General features: G+C 44.6%; 1 long non-coding RNA gene across 5 annotated transcripts in view; it reads right to left on the bottom strand.

Annotated features, from left to right (window-relative positions):
- LOC139179975 (uncharacterized) overlaps positions 1-17,032 on the bottom strand; it is a 106,819-nt gene that overhangs the window by 39,797 nt on the left and 49,990 nt on the right. For 4 of the 5 annotated variants that reach the window (XR_011564276.1, XR_011564277.1, XR_011564278.1 and 1 more), the window contains exon 2: positions 2,241-17,032. This exon is cut by the window's right edge and continues 33,133 nt beyond it. This is a non-coding gene — a long non-coding RNA (uncharacterized lncRNA). The remainder of the gene's footprint in view (positions 1-2,240) is intronic. The other variant, XR_011564275.1, reaches the window with a different exon arrangement.

Here is a 17,032-nt window from a genome sequence, read left to right as displayed (position 1 = left end):
CTGGAAAAGACGAAAATTCTAATTCAGAAAGATACACGCACACCAATGTTCTCAGCATGACTACTTACAATACCCAAGTCACGGAAGCAACCTAAGTGTTCATCAACAGATGAATGAATAAAGAAGATGTGCCACATATATACATATATACACGTTGGACTACAACACAGCAATAAAAACGATTGAAATAATTCCATCTGCAGCAACATGAATGACCTAGAGATTACCGCATAAGCTAAGTAAGTCAGAAAGAGAAAGTCAAATACCATATGAAATTACTTACATGTGGAATCTAAAATACAACACAAGTGAACGTATCCACGAAAGAGAAATATACTCAGACGTAGAGAATAGATGTGTGGTTGCCGAGGGGGAGCAGGGTTGGGAAGAGAAGGACTGGAAGTTTGACATTAGCAAATGCAAACTATTGTATATATTGTAGAATGGATAAACAAGGCTCTACTATACAGTATAGGGAACTATATTCAATACTTTGTGATAAATCACAAAAGACTATATATATATATATATATTTAATTGAATCACTTTGCTATACAGCAGAAATTAACACAACATTGTAAATCAACTATATACTTCAATATATTTTTTTAATCATGCTGGGACAACATGATATCCAAAGGCAAAAGAATGAGTTTGGGCCTCTGCCTCACGTCATATACAAATATTATCAAAATGTGTCAACAACCTAAAATACTTAGAAGAAAATTTAGGGATAAATCTTAAAGACCCTGAATTTAGAAATAGATCCCTATATATGACAGTGCAAGTATGAACAAAAAAGAAAAAAATAGATTGGACTTCAAAACTTTACAACTCTGTGCCTCAAAGTGCATCATCAAGAAAGTGAAAAGGCAACCTACAGAACAGGAAAGAGTATTTGTAGATTATTTATCCAATAGCTTTCAAAGACAAACAACTCAATTAAAAAGTGGGCAAAAGACTTGAGTAGACATTTCTCTAAGAATATATAGAAATGAGCAGCAACACACACATGAAGTGGTAATCAACATCATTAGTCATTAAGGAATTATAAACAAAACCCACAATGAGATACCATTTCACACCCACTAGGGTAGTTATTAAAAAAAAAAAAACACACACATACACACAAAATCACAAATGTTGGTGAAGATATGGAAAAACGGGAACCCTTGTATGTTGCTGGTGGGAATGTAAAGCATTCAGCTGCTGTGGAAAACCGTTTGGTGGTTACTCAAAAAGTTAATTAGAGCTACAATGTAAATAAGTAAGTCCCTTCAAATTTGGATATGGATATTTGATACAGATCCAAAATAATTGAAAACAAGTACTGAAACAAATATCTGTATACCCATGTTCATAACAGTGCCATTAAAAGGTAGAAGCCCAGATGTTCTTCACTGGATGAATGCATACAAAATTGTGACATATGTAGACAATGAAATATTATTGAGCCATATAGAGGAATGAAGTACTGATTTATGCTACAACCAGGATGAACCCAGAGAACATTATACTGAGCCAAAGAAGCCAGACACAAAATATTACATCTTGTATGATTCCATTGATATGAAATATCCAGAATAGTTCAATCCAAAGAAACAGAAGGCAGATTCTTTGTTGTCAGGGACTGGAGGGGACAGGGAAATGGAGGTTAACTGCCTTTTGGAGGTGATAAAACTATTGTAGAATGACAAACAGGTGGTAAAGACACAACATTGTAAAGGTACTAAATTCCGCTGAATCCTTCACTTTAAAATGGTTCATTTTTATCTTGTGTACATTTCAGCTCAGTTAAAAAGAAAAAGTAAACCAGATAAATCAATTTTTGAATTTTTAATAGTTTATTAAAAAACAAAGCTACTGGAAGGTAGAAATCGAATCTCACTCACCTTTATGTGCCCTCACCCCTTGATATTTAGCACTATCTGTCGCACGAAGACAAGAATCAATGTTTGCCTGAATGAATAAATAATCTGAAGAAAATATATACATAAACTATGGAGACTTAGAAATTCCCTAATATCCTCCTTGCTTTCTTCATTTGTTTAAGTGTTTCCTTAGATTTTCTTTTTCCAACCACAAGAGCAATACTCACTGGTTTCTACAAGCCAACAACCAAAGTATGCAAAGCCTTTCCACCACCTGCTCACCCCACACTTCAGCACTGCGGCCTCTGCACTCTCACAAACACCGGTTCCGGCTATTAATTAACAGTCTTGTGTGTATTTTACACTTACAAGTTTTCTTCATGAAATGATGTGTGCAACTCATATCTCAGTTATCATCTTGGTATTAGTATTCCAAGAGCGAATTACTCCTGTGATCTTCTGTTCGTCCATCTCCTCCCCCGGATGCCGGGGATCAGGAGAGAATGATAAGGAGGCATCTTCCCAGGTCAAAGGTATGAATTTCAACAGCTCCATGCACTGCCTAATTACAGAAAGGAGGAGTCCGATTTGAAACTTTAAATGAGAACACTTAGGCAGTTGAGACATTTGGCAACACCCATTTTCCCTCCCCTAATATATGCTATTCGTTACTTTATAACCACCCCTGCCTATTAGCAGAGACTGTCTACCTCCCAACATAAATTTTATCCAGGATTATTTTGACTTAATTTTTAATTCACAGATAGCATTCCATCACCTCCAAACATTTACTTATTTACAATCAACCCTCTCTATCTTCAGGTTTTGCATCTGCTGACTCAACCAACCACTGCTCTAAAGTATTTGGCGGGAAAAACATCCAGAAAGTTCCAAAGAGCAAAGCTTTAATTTGCCATAACCTGGCAACTATGTACATTTTAAATGGTCTAAAGTACACGAGGATGTGCATAGGTTATATGCAAACGCTACACTATTTTATACAAGGAATTTCAGCATCCACTGATTTTGATATCTACCAGGGTCCTAGAATCAATCCTCGTGGATATCAAAGCATAGCTGTATTTACTTATTTTTCTTAGTGTCTGCCCCTTGCGCCTCCAGCATGTTACGTCCACAGGGCAGAGATTTTAGCCTGCTCTGTTCATTGACATAAGTCCAGCATCCAGAATACTGGCCAGTACATAATAGGTGATCATATGAGAATATATCATATATAAAGTTCTACAAGATCTCCCCTTTTCGGACCTCTTGTAAAGGTCACCTCCCTCTAGAAAAAGTTAGGGGTATAAATTTGGTATATTTCCTCTCCGTCGTGGTTCCCCAGGAAGATTACAGCTAAATAAGGGAAAGTGGTTCCACCCCTGGGTCGGGAATATCCCCTGGAGAAGGGAATGGCAATGCACTCCAGTTTTCTTGCCTGGAGAATTCCATGGACAGAGGAGCCTGGTGAGCTACAGTCTATGGGGTCACAAAGAGTTGGACACAACTGAGCAACTAACACACACACACACACACACACACACACACACACACGGGAAGAGTTGGGAGTTGACCAGTTGACAAGGTTCTAGCCTGCCTGGAGCTACCAGTTTCTCATTTCTCTGTGTCCCCAGTGAAGTTTAGAAATAACAGTCCCTTCTTGGGAATCATCCCAAGAGAACTGATAAGCCCCTCTACATAATCTCACTGAGTCTTTAGTCCAGCCTTTGGGAGAGGCAGAGGAGGTAGCGCCACGTCTTAGAAAGGCATCTGGGAGGCTTCTGAGTGACACGAGGGAACTGACATCAGAATCCCCAGCTCCAACCGCTCAGGACTATCGCCAGAGCCGCACGGAAGCACGCCCTCTCCCTCATGAGGTCGTGTTTAAAATTCCAGTTCAGTGTCCTATTTTTCTACCAGAGCAAGCACTGGTCCCTATTTGGGGACCAATAGACTACAAAACAGAGGCTCAAGGTTTTTTCAAGTAGTATTGGTTGGCCAGCGTTTTGTTGACTGTCTTTCAGTTTGGGTTTGTCTGGTGTTTTCTCATGATCAGACTGAGGCTATGCATTTTTGGCAAAAATGCACAAGTCGTATTTTTGCACAGAAGTGAAGATGTGCCCTCAGCACAACACTCTGTCAGTGTCAAGGTCTTAAGAGGCAAGGAACGACTAAGGAATTGTTAGGGAGTACAGAAAATGAACAGGAAAACAACCAAATGCAATGTGGAGGCCTGGATAGGACCCCGGAACCCAAGAAGGATATCAGCAGAGATGGTTCTGTGCTAAGGTTGATGTCTTAGTCTCGATCATTGCACCGAGGTTATGAAGTCATTAATGTTAGGGGATGTTCGGAAACTGGTACGTGGAGACACTGTGTGTGCATACTGAGTCGCTTCAGTCACGTCTGACTCTTTACAACCCCATGAACTGCAGCCTGCCAGGCTCCTACATCCATGGGATTCCCCAGGCAAGAATACTAGAGTGGGCTGCCATTTCCTTCGCCATGGACACACTGTACCATTTTGCAACTTTTTCTGTAAGCCTAAAATTCAATATAAAAGATTTAAAAAGATGTGTTGGCTGTTCCTTATTCTCCTCACCTCTATTTATCTGGAAAGAGAGAGAGGGAAAGATACATCTTTCAAGCTCCTTTAGAGATACAAAGGTAGGAACACCCAAGCCCAACCCAAAGGAGACCTAGATGGCTGCCAATAGCTTCTGGGCTCAGAGGTGAATGACCAGTGGAGGGCGGGCTCTTGCTGAAATTCCAAGATATTCCATCTTGGACGCATGCGTGCTAAGTCACTTCAGTCATGTCTGATTCTGTGCAACCCTGTGGACTGTAGCCCCCCAGGCTCCTGTCCATGGGATCTCCAGGCAAGGATACTGGAATGGGTTGCTGTGCCTCCTCCAGGGTATCTTCCTGACCCAGGGCTGGAACCTGTGTCTTTTATGTCTCCTGCATTGGCAGACAGGTTCTTTACCACTAGCCCATAGTTCTTTACCACCTGGGAAGCCCGTAGTTTGCTGAAATTTTTGTTCCCATAGACTTAACTATGTCCTGACACAGGAACCTGCAGGACTAGTCTCATTGGTCAAATGCTTAACCCACTTGGGAGGCCTTACTCTCCCTTAATCTGCCTAACCACCCACTTATCCCTTCTGTTTGCTGGGGCCCGACATGCAGGGGTAAGCATTTCAGAGGATTTATTCCCCCTTCCATGTCCTCACTCCAACTCTGACCCAACTTGTGCTTAACATTTTTTTCCATCACTTTAGATGGCAGTGGTGTGCTCCAAGTTGTGTGTGTATGAGTGTGTGCATGTGTATATGTTGACTCTAAAACAAGTGATTTTTCCACTTACACTATATAAATGTCAAACCATCAAGCCATACTCAATATTTCTGTAGTATTAGTGAAGTTGAAATCTTGTCATTATCAATTGCAGGTAGCAAAAAATAAAGGACTTCCCACAAACCCCGTCTATAAGTGTCTCATTCATTCAGTAGATATGTATTGGAAACCCCAGCATCACGCACTGTGGAGCAGTGGGGAGCGACTCACTTACAGTCTTCCTTCTACAACATAGAGTAAGTGAACCTTCTTGGAAGGGCCTGAACCCCCTCCCATGACTCACCTGGAGACCTAGCTTCTTCTCCATCCACGAGATGTGTATCCAGCCATAGACATGCAGAAAGCAAAGGTCAGGATCGATGACAGACATTTTAAAGGAATGGAAAAAGGCAATTCATCAGATACGGAAGTATCTAAAAGCAAAGAATTGTGGAGACCGTCCTCTGCTCTCATTTCTGAGTACCAAGGCCAGATTCTATCAAGAGCATTAGGTCTCACACAAAGGAAGCCTTTTTCCCCAACTGTCAACCTATTCAGACAAATGGGTTATAACCACCACCTGCTATAACCAAACTAACATGGACTGAAAGAGTTAGCTGCTCAGTCAGGCTCAACTCTTTGCAACCCAGGGACCTCCGTCCACGGGATTCACCAGGCAAGAATACTGGAGTGGGTTGACATTCACTTGTCCAAGGGATCATCCTGACCCAGGGATCAAACTCCAGTTTCCTGCACTGCAGGCAGATTCTTTACTGTCTGAACCACTAGGGAAGCCCTTGGACTAACACAGACTGGGTGTCTTCTAAACAACAGAAATGTCTCTCACAGTTTTGGAGGCTGGAAGTCTGGTGTCAGGGTGCTGACATGGTCAGGTTCTATATCTGCCGAGGGCCTCCTTCCTGATACATAAACAGCCATCTTCCCCATGTAACTTCACTTGGCAGAGCGGGTAGGGGAGATGTCTCAGGCCTCTCCTGCTGCTGCTGCTAAGTCGCTTCAGTCGTGTCTGACTCTGTGCGACCCCATAGACAGCAGCCCACCAGGCTCCCCCGTCCCTGGGATTCTCCAGGCAAGAACACTGGAGCAGGTTGCCATTTCCTTCTCCAATGCATGAAAGTGAAAAGTGAAAGGGAAGTCACTCAGTCGTGTCCGGCTCTTCGAGACCCCATGGACTGCAGCCTACCAGGCTCCTCCGTTCATGGGATTTTCCAGGCAATAGTACTGGAGTGGGGTGCCATTGCCTTCTCCTATCAGGCCACAAATCCCATTCATCGGGGCTCTGCCCTAATGACCTAATCACCTCCTAGAGGCCCCACCCTCTAATACCATCACCTTGGGGTGAGGATTGCAACATAAAAATTTTTAAACAATCAGACCATGGTATTGATTGACCCACCTCAGTCCCCATTTCCTCTTCTAACAGATTAGGTCCTGGGCTCATCCTTACAGGTGGAAATGAAAAATAGGAAATGATTTGGGCCCAACCTGACATGAACTTGACTGTTGAGGTTCCAGACTGCTGTAGGGGAGTGGAGTAAGGAATGCATCAGCCTTGGGAACAGACCCAAGGACCCAGAGAAAGTTTTCAGACCCTGTCTCTCTTTATGGATATAATGATATAACCACGGTGTTTTGGAGACTACTGACCACAGTCCTGAGCCCCGGCTTCTCCCAGGGTCCACCCCACCCCAGCGGCAGGCTGCTGGGGAGGCTGTGCTGGAAAGGTACTGAGTCAGCAGTGCTCAGAGCCGCCTCCCCTGAATGCTCAGAGCAGCTGCTTAAATGTCTCTCAGCGTGAGTGAGAGGAGCCAGCTAAATTGTTGCCCGACACGTCAGGAGAGGCGGCCGCCCCACATCTGCTCAGCCCTTATTTTTAATTGCTTAATAATAGTGAGTGGGCTTCCCTCCTCCCCCCACCGGGCAAAGCAGCGTGGGGGGCTTTGACATTCAAGGCCTGGCGTGTGGGCAGCAAACGCAGATGAGGCTGGGAAAATGTCAACCACCTACAGCTTCTCTCCCAATTAATCACAGCACCATATGACAGGGCATACCTCTGAGGACGAACACTGGGCTGGCAGTGGGGAGAGCTCACTCCAGCCCCAGCCCGGCTACCGAATTAGCCCTGTGACGTAGCTTGAGCAGCTCACCCTCTGGGAGCCTCGAGTTTCCACTCATTTGAAACTTTTTATTTAAAAGGAATGGGGATTGGAGGAAAGGATAAGGTCTCACAGGCGAGTGATTAAGGGCTTGTGATTCAGACCACCTGGGTCCACTTCCAGCTTCCACCACCTGCTGATGGTGGGATCCCAAGTCAGAGATCTGAGTTATCTGGGTCATAATTCCTCCAATTATTGATACAGAGATGAGCATCACAACAGGACCACACAGCAAGGCGGTTGGAAGGACTTAGAATGAAGCATAACATGAGGTGTGCACTTCATAAAAGTTGGTTGCTATTATTATTCCAATTCTAGTCAACTAAGTCAAGTTCCAAGGGAAGTATTTTCAAAGATGAATAACACATGGAATTTGCCCCCAGATACTCAGCCTTATGGGGAAGACACGCATATGCATAAAATAGCAAGATGGAGGAGGTAGGCTGCCTGTAAGAGAAGGGGTAGCACCATGTGCCAAGGACGGGCAGACCTGTACTGGGGGCTCAAGTAGCACGGCTAAGCCAGTTAAATGGGCTCCACACACTTAACCCACACAGCTATCCAAATGACGTTGTTCCCATCAACCTCAGAGGGACGCAATCTCAGAAAAGTTATAAAATTTGCCTGAGATCACGCCGCTTCTAAGTGTCCAAGATGGGAATTCAAAGTCAAGCCTTAGGTCATTTCCCTTCAATTCTGCACCGCTGGGGAACTGGCAGGGACTGGCAGTTGCTTCACACAGGAAGTAGCATGAGAGCAGACTAAGCCCCCACATTCGTTATTACAGAAAGGCAGGATTTCTGGGTCATGTCCCAAGAATGTTTCTTAGCTACAAAGGTGAGTTCTTTTTAACTTCTCTGAGCCCCAGTTTCTTCACTTTCTGAATAACAATAGTGCCTACCACAGAGCTCATGGGAGGAATTAAGTGAGCTTACACGTGCAAAGCTCTTAATAGTTCTGTCACACGGCAAGCACTTGTGTGTGTTAGTCACTTAGTCGTGTCTGACTCTTTGCAACCCCATGGACTGTAGCTCACCAGGTTCCTCTGTCATTGGAATTCTCCAGACAAGAATACTGGAGTGGGTTGCCATTCCCTTCTCCAGGGGATCTTCCCAACCCAGGGATCAAACCTGGGTTTCCTGCGTTGCAGGCAGATTCTTTACTGTCTGAGCCACCAGAGAAGCCACTGTGTCATCCTCATTGTCATCATCCGTCCTCAGTGCCCCCTGAGCTGGCAGGACCACCTTGATAAAAAGGGAACCTGTTTTCACAAGGGCTCTCTCAAGACCCTCTCCTAGCAGGTGCCTGAAGTGGCTAGTCAGTCACTTGGTCCTGAGGTTAAGAATCTGTCCTATGCCTGGGGTCCTCCTGAAAACAGAAAAGCCACCGAGAATGACTCACACACGCAATTCTTCAGGCTTTGAGAAAGCAGTCCATGCCTCAGGAAGGATGGGTGACTAGGAAACTGAGGCAGGGGCAGACAACAGAAGGGCTGCTACAGATGGGGACTACCAGAAAGGAGAGGGGGTAGAGCTAACTGCCGTCTCCTTCCCAACCCCAAGGGCTCCCTTTCCAATCTGCTAGGAGGCTGCACCCCTCCCACCCCCAGCCTCTGGCAGGGATGGTATACGAGCTGGCCCTCATTAGCATGTGCCGCCAGAGCGCAGGGGGTGAGTGATGGCTCCCCCAGAACAGAGGCGTGTTTGATGTTGGCTTGTCAGCCCCACCATCCTTCACAGAGATCCGGGGCCAAGATTCACATCCTCTGTCGGAGGCTCATCTAATACCCTGAGCTGGCCTCCACAGGGGTCCAATTTGTACACCTTCTCCCTGAGAATGGCAGGCAATTTTTCAGGCGCTGGACATAGGGAACCTGTAGCAATGCTCCGTTTTTCCTTGGGAATATCTTAGGGGCTGCAGTCAGGATAGAGTAAGAAGATGGGGAAAGGAGAGAAAGACCTGGAAGAAGTGCATGAACCATAGCCTTTAACCCTTAGAGCACCTGCCCTCCCTCCCCCAGCCACATCTCAGGTTTTCCAGGGAATGTCACTTGGAATAATTGTATATCATTCAGTTATCAATTCAAGACACTAGTCTGTCACAACAAGCAGTTGTTCGCCAAGAGAAAAGGATGCCAAAATCTGATTCCTACGAGAAGGAACATCCTCAGATCAAGATGAAGCAGTCTTGTATTTTAGTTGGAAGCCTTATTTTGCCTCTCTCTTCTGTCCCTCACTTGGGTTGCCATGTCTTTAATTTGCTAAGTCCCTCTGATGTGCTGGGCAGAGGGCTGAGGGTTGGGAGACACGTACAGCTGACTGCGGCCAAGTCTCTGCTCTAGGAGCTCTGTGGACCAGAGCCTGCGACTCTAAGCCTGCCAAGGACAGAGACTAGGTCTGGGAGTGGCTCACTCTGCCCTGTAGTTTCACAGTGCCCGGCACACAGCACAGCCTCAATGGCACTTTTCAATGCTCAATTTTAGTAGCATCTTTCCTGCAAAAAATGACATAGAATTCAACAGGAATGAAGTCTTATATTCTTTTCTCTCATCTAATTCGTTCCAAGGGAAGAGCGTTTTCCTCATTTACCATTAAGATTCAACAGTAAAGATGCTACAAAAATTGACCCCACACCACACATTCTGTGTGAAACTGATGGAAAGAATTCTGTGCTGGAGGCCACAAGTTAATGCTGGCTTTGCCCGAAGGACCTGTGAAGGTCCCTGTGGTAACTGGGAACCCCCTGGACCACTCAGCCTGTTGCATGTAGGGCCGGCTCTTCTGCCTGATCTATAAGACTGTGAGGCAGAGGGGGCTCAAAGATGTTTTAAAATGGTGGCTCTCAGCTGGGGTCTATAGGTTCTGCTCTTAAAACCTAAAGCTGAGGAATCAAAATGGTGATCCCAGACATGGGGATTTGGTCCACACAGGTACTAAAGAAACTCAAATTTCCAACATTGAAAAATTAAGAGATTTTACATTTTAAACTCTGGATTTCCAGCTGCTCTTGAAAAATAGGAAATCTGACAACACCAGACCAGAAGCTCAGCATGAAAGCCATCTTTTGTAGCTGAAGAATGGCTCCAGCCTTTAGACTGGGCCTGTGCTCTGCAGGTCAGCACAGTTCACACTGCAGTCAGCTTTTCTCTTTTAAGCCAACCACCCCTCTCCCCTCCAGACCCTGGAGCCATCTGAATGGGTTAATAAGCCTGAGCAGATTCACTTGTGGCTTATAATGACTGCACATGCCCAACACTATCTAGGAATTCACACTTACAGTTACAAGTAGACTCCCAGGAATTCAGAGGAAAGGGAGTTCAGAATGTTGGGAAAGGTGGAGGGGGCAGGGTGTATGGTGAAGGAAAGGTGGGAGACGTGTGTGGTCCTGCTTGGGGCCCATGTGTAAACCGTTCTGGCCAGACTGGGGGCCTGTGCAGGGGAGCTGGTGGGAGGCAAGCCTGGGAATGGCAAGTTGAGCCAGTACTGTTGGAACAAAGGACCTGAATGCCAAGTACTATTATTCTCCGCTTTTCATGCCAAGAACTCCAGATACAACATAGAGTTTAGGGACTAAGGCTGCCAAGCTCGCCCTGCACACACTTCCACCCCCTTCTTCATGACGAGAGTCGAGGTAGGAGTCTCGGCCTCGGGAAACACATGGCCAAGTACAAAGTTCTGAAAACCACCCTCCACCCTCACAAACTCCGCACTCCAGGTTTCCTCCACCAGCCACAAGCATCTCACCCAGACCCAGCAGCAGCAGCAGGCCAACATCTAGGTTGAATCCTACAAAGCACCTCAGGGGGAAGAGAGAAAAGAAAAAACCTCCTTTCAGCTTCATTAGAGCTCTTGCTTAACTGAGCTAAAAATAAAACTAATTGCTTTTGCTCTTCTAAAGTGAAAAATCAGTTTTTAAAGGATCAAGATTCTGTCCCTGACTGGAGAAATCATTGAATCAGGACTAGACGGGCTGCCAATGAATTATGAATGTAGTAATCAAGTCTTCTTGGAAGGCCAAAGTCTTGGTTACAAATGGGCACTAAAATTAGAAATATGCTGAAGCTGCCTAAAGCAGACCCCTTTTTGTCATTTTTTTTCAAAGAGGGAAGAGGCACAAACTGCTCCTCCTCAGGTATCTGGCTTGTTCTCAAGCAATGCCCCGTTCTCACCTTTGAAGGAAACATCTACACAGAAGAGTATAGGAATGCCATCCACACCCCACCCCCAAAAGCCCCCCAATCTCCCCTAATGCTAGTTGTGAAAATGCTTCCTGTTCTCCTCATTCATGATCTGCAATCCCACAAATTAAAAGCATTTTAGGACAGTGAGCAGACTCTTCAAATCCAAGAGAGCAGGGATCAGTCGTCTACATCTTGGTAGGTTAACAGTGATTCAGTCTCTCATCGGAACAAACAGTTGAGCCGACAGGATTGGGAGATGGAGGAGACAGGGTGTGTGTGTCTGGAGGAAAGTGAGAAGAGAAGGGCAACACTCAAGGGTGGGGTTCAAGGGAGGACAAGGATGACTAGGGCGGCCTTCTACCCCCCAGCCCTCAACCAGGAAGGAGAAGAGGTCCCCGCAGAAAACTCAAACATGGAGAAAAGCCAACCTAGAGCCAATAGCAGTAATAACAGCAACATGCCCTCATGAAAATATGGCACCTGAGAAGGCGTTCCCTTACCTCATTTTGTTGAGGATGGATCCATTTTAAGCAAAAAAAGGTGGCTGGAAGGCACTATCTTTCCTCAAACCCTTGACCTTTGGTGCGGCCTCTGGAGACAGGGTCAGTTCTAACCACAAGGCTCTCTGAACTGGAGCTGCTTCCAAGAGCTTACTGGTCCCAGCCCTGGAGTGGTGAGTTAGGGGAGGGAGGTCAGGACTCTGCTTCTCCTGGAGCTCAGGATTGAAAGTGAGCCCAGCTCCTTGATCCCTTGCCACTTGCTGAGCACGAACATATGGGCTTAATCAGTGGTTCTCAGCCCTGATTGCACATTAGATTCACCTGGGAGATTTTTCAATGTTGATGCCCAGGTCTTATCCCAGACCAATTAAATGTAGTATCTAGGAGTGGCTCCAGGCATCACTACGTGTTACAGCTTTCTCATGATTCTATTACTAATATGCAATCTCGGCTGAGAACCAGACTTTTTTTTATAATCGTTTTTTAAAATTGAAGTATAGTTAATTTACAGTGTTGTGTTAGTTTCTGGTATACAGCAAAGCAGTTCAGATATAGATATGTATATTCTTTCTCAGATTCTTTCCCATTATAGCTTATTATAAGATATTGAATATAGTTCCCTGGGCTATACAGTAGGTCCTTGCTATCTGTTTTATATATAGTAATGTGTCTATGTTAATTCCAAACTTGTGCCTATGTTAATTTCAGACTCCTAATTTATCTCTCTCCCCTTCCTCATCCCCTTTGTTAACAGTAAGTTTGTTTTTTGTCAGTGAGCCTACTTCTGCTTTGCAAATAAGTTCATTTGTATCATTTTTTTTTCAATCCCACTTAGATATGGAATCATATATTTGTCTTTCTCTGTCTAGCTTACTTTACTTAGTATAATAATTTCTCCATCATACAAGTTGCTGCAAATGACATTATTTCTTTCTTTTTTGTGGCTGAATAATATTCTATTGTATATATACCACATCTTCCTTATTCATTCATCTGTTGATGGTTGCTTCCATGTCTTGGTTATTGTAAATAGAGCTGCTATGAACACTGGGGTGCATTTATCTTTTTAAATTAGAATTTTGTCCAGGTATATGCCCAGCAGTGGAATTGCTGGATCATGTGGTAATTCTATTCTTAGTTTTTAAAGGAAAATCTATACTGTTTTCCATGGAGATTGCACCAATTTACATTCCCACCAACAGTGTAAGAAGGGAGAACCATTGACTTCATCATTCCCATCCATCACCTCTTCTCCATCTTCCTGCCCCTCTTCTCACTTCCCAAACCCAGACTGTGGGGCTTCTCTAGCATGAGAGGCTCTGAAGGTAGCAAAGTCTTCATCTCCCAGAGTGGACACTGTATTCTGGAGCATCTCTGTGTAGCACCCAGCTTCCCCACACATTCCAAATCATTCCATTAGAAGACGCCTTTAAGGCACATCTTGGCCAGAGTAGCAGGTAGGATTCATCCTCAAGCCAACTCTGTCGGACCAAAAGTGAATCTTTGGGGCACTATATTGAGAAAATCCTTCTCAAGAGGACATTTCCAAGTTCAGTGGGAAAGAATACCATCTTTAACTTCAATATCAGCTAAGGATACAGGAGAGGAAAATGGGGGTACAGAAGCCTTAGCATCTGTCAAGCCTAAAAAGTTCCTTTTCTGGATTATAGGTAAAGAGAGACCTAGAGAAAGGAAGCCCCCATTATAACATGCCCCCATTAACCACTTCAATACATCACCAAGTTCACTTAATAGGTACTGTCTGTGTCTAACACTGTAGAACCTTGCTACTCAAACGAGGGTCCACGACCATTGGGTTCAGCATCTGACAAACTGGGAGCTTGTTAGAAATGCAGAATCTTGGGATCCACACAAGAGTAACTGGATTCAGATCTGCATTTTAACAAGTTCTCTGGGGCTTCAGCTCCACAATGAATTTTTTAAAGTACTGTTAGGGAGTAGAGAAGATGGGAATAAGAGTGGGCTCTGCCACAGGCCAGATGAGGAATGCCAAAAAAAAAGTCAAAAAAAGAACAATGCTAAGTCTTATAAGAGAACAAAAAAAATGCTGCTGAGCCCACAGAGGGGAGAGATATACATAACCACAAAAGCACAGAAGGTTTCAGAGAGAAGAGAGGCTTTGGGCTGAGTGACACAGGATGGATGGAGTTTGCATAGGCAGCTAGGGTCCTGTCACTCTTGGGCAGCTCGCCCCTCACTTTTTTTTTTTTTAACTTTTTATTTTATATTGGAGTATAGTTGATTAATGGTGTCGCATTAGTTTCAGGCATATAGCAAAGTAAATCAGTTATCCATGTACATGTATCTCTTCTTCAAATTCTTTTCCCATTTAGGTTGTTACCTAACACTGAGCAGAGTTCCCTGTGCTATACAGTAGCTCACCGTGCCCTCTCCTCTCACCCTCTCCTTTTCCAAAGCTCCAGATGTAGATCAACTGTTTCTAGTGGGAGCCTTCTCTTCTCAATGGACTTGGAAGCTTCTTGAAGCCAGAGACGGATCTTTCCCCTGCCCCATCTCCTGCATACGTTCACACAGGACCAGGCTCAGAAGGAACACTCCAACCCTTTAAAAAAAAAAATAAATGATTGACCAAATGAACAAGGAAGGACTGAAGCCAGGCCTGTAACAACACAGACCCCAGATCCATAATGGAGGTCCATACTCACTTCCCCAGATTGACCAAGTGAGACTAGGCTGGTACCCCAAATTATCAGACTATGACTTTAGAAAACTTTCTCTAGAAACAAAACCCTCACTTAGGTCTGGTTTGGCTGTGAGTACGTTGGGGCCCCTTTATTCTGGAAGAAAATTCTGTGGTCCCAACATTCAATGCTAAACCACAGAGGGAGAGAAGCAGAAAATAAGGCTTAAAGATATGGGGTGGGACCCCTGCCTGAAGCTTTATGGAGCAGGGCTAACACTCTGCAGGGTTGGTTTCCATAGTCAAGATGTTCCCTCTCATATAGCACCCTCCAAAGGCTCTGGCCAGCCAATCCACAGACCCTATCCACCTCCAGCCCATCCAATAAAGTTAATATACTCTGCAGAGAGTAAAGAGATGTGCAGTATAAAGTGTTATATCATCCTGTATGATGAGAAAGCCTCAAATAGAGCTTTAGAGTCATGGATATTTTCCATATATTTATTATTTCACAGTCCTGCTTTTGTAAACTCTACCAAAAAAAAAAAAAAAAAAATGGAGAATGCAGGCTCTGGGGTGATACTACCTGTGTTTAGATCCTAACTCTGGCACTTTTCAGCTATTTAACTAGATAACTAAAGCAAGCTATTTAACTTCTCTATACCACAAGATCCTTATCAATAAAAGGGAGATAGTAATAATAATGCCTATACCACAAGGGTGTCTTGGGATTAGAAGAGCTAATGCATAAGTGAGTTCTTGGTGAAAAAGTGAAAGTGTCAATCGCTCAGTCATGTCCAGCTATTTGAGACCCGCATAGACTGTAGCTCACCAGGCTTCTCTGTCCATGGAATTCTCCAGACAAGAATACTGAAATGGGTTGCCATTCCCTTCTCCAGGGGATCTTTTGACCCAGGGATTGAACCTGGGTCTCCCACATTGCAGGCACCATCTAAGCCACCAGTACACACTACATATTCAATAAAAGTTAGTGATTAGTTTCTGCCTTTGGCTCCTGCCCTGCCCCTTCCTTCTAGACCCATCTCATTACACATGTCTCCCCTGCGCCCACTCAGTGAACGTGACCCCTGCATGTCCAGTTTGTCCCACGGACATCATCTAGGCCTGGTCTAAGGTAGCACCTCATGTTTCAAAGAAAGCAATACCCTCTGATACTTGACTCTTTACACCAATTATTCCCTTAGAGTTCAGTTCAATTCAATTCAGTAGCTCAGTTGTGTCCGACTCTTTGCGACCCCATGGACTGCAGCAAGCCAGGCCTCCCTGTCCATCACTAACTCCTGGAATTTACTCAAACTCATGTCCATTGAGTCAGTGATGCCACCCAACCATCATCCTCTGTCGTTCCCTTCTCCTCCCACCTTCAATCTTTCCCAGCATTAGTTCAGTTCAGTTCAGTCACTCAGTCGTGTCCAACTCTTTGCCACCCCATGAACTGCAGCATGCCAGGCCTCCCTGTCCATCACCAACTCCCGGAGTTCACTCAGACTCATACCCATCGTATCAGTTATGCCATCCAGCCATCTCATCCTCTGTCATCCCCTTCTCCTCCTGCCCCCAATTCCTCCCAGCATCAGAGTCTTTTCCAATGAGTCAACTCTTCGCATGAGGTGGCCAAAGTATTGGAGTTTCAGCTTCAGCATCATTCCTTCCAAAGAAATCCCAGGGCTGATCTCCTTCAGAATGGACTGGTTGGATCTCTTTGCAGTCCAAAGGACTCTCAAGAGTCTTCTCCAACACCACAGTTCAAAAGCATCCATTCTTCGGTGCTCAGCTTTCTTCACAGTCCAACTCTCACATCCACACTTGACCACTGGAAAAACCATAGCCTTGACTAGACGGACCTTTGTTGGTAAAGTAATGTCTCTGATTTTCAATATGCTATCTATGATGGTCATAAATTTTCTTCCAAGAAGTAAGTGTCTTTTAATTTCATGGCTGCAGTCACCATCTGCAGTGATTTTGGAGCCCAAAACAATAAGTCTGACACTGTTTCCCCATCTATTTCCCATGAAATGATGGAACCAGATGCCATGATCTTCGTTTTCTGAATGTTGAGCTTTAAGCCAACTTTTTCACTCTCCACTTTCACTTTCATCAAGAGGCTTCTGAGTTCCTCTTCACTTTCTGCCATAAGGGTGGTGTCATCTGCATATCTGAGGTTATTGATATTTCTCCCAGCAATCTTGATTCTAGCTTGTGCTTCTTCCAGTCCAGCGTTTCTCATGATGTACTCTGCATATAATTAAACAAACAGGGTGACAATATATAGCCTTGACGTACTC

This window comes from Bos indicus, chromosome 26 (genome assembly GCF_029378745.1).
Source record: "Bos indicus isolate NIAB-ARS_2022 breed Sahiwal x Tharparkar chromosome 26, NIAB-ARS_B.indTharparkar_mat_pri_1.0, whole genome shotgun sequence".
NCBI lineage: Eukaryota > Metazoa > Chordata > Mammalia > Artiodactyla > Bovidae > Bos > Bos indicus.
Note: the sequence above shows the minus strand (reverse complement) of the source record. Positions and strands in the feature narration are given on the sequence as shown.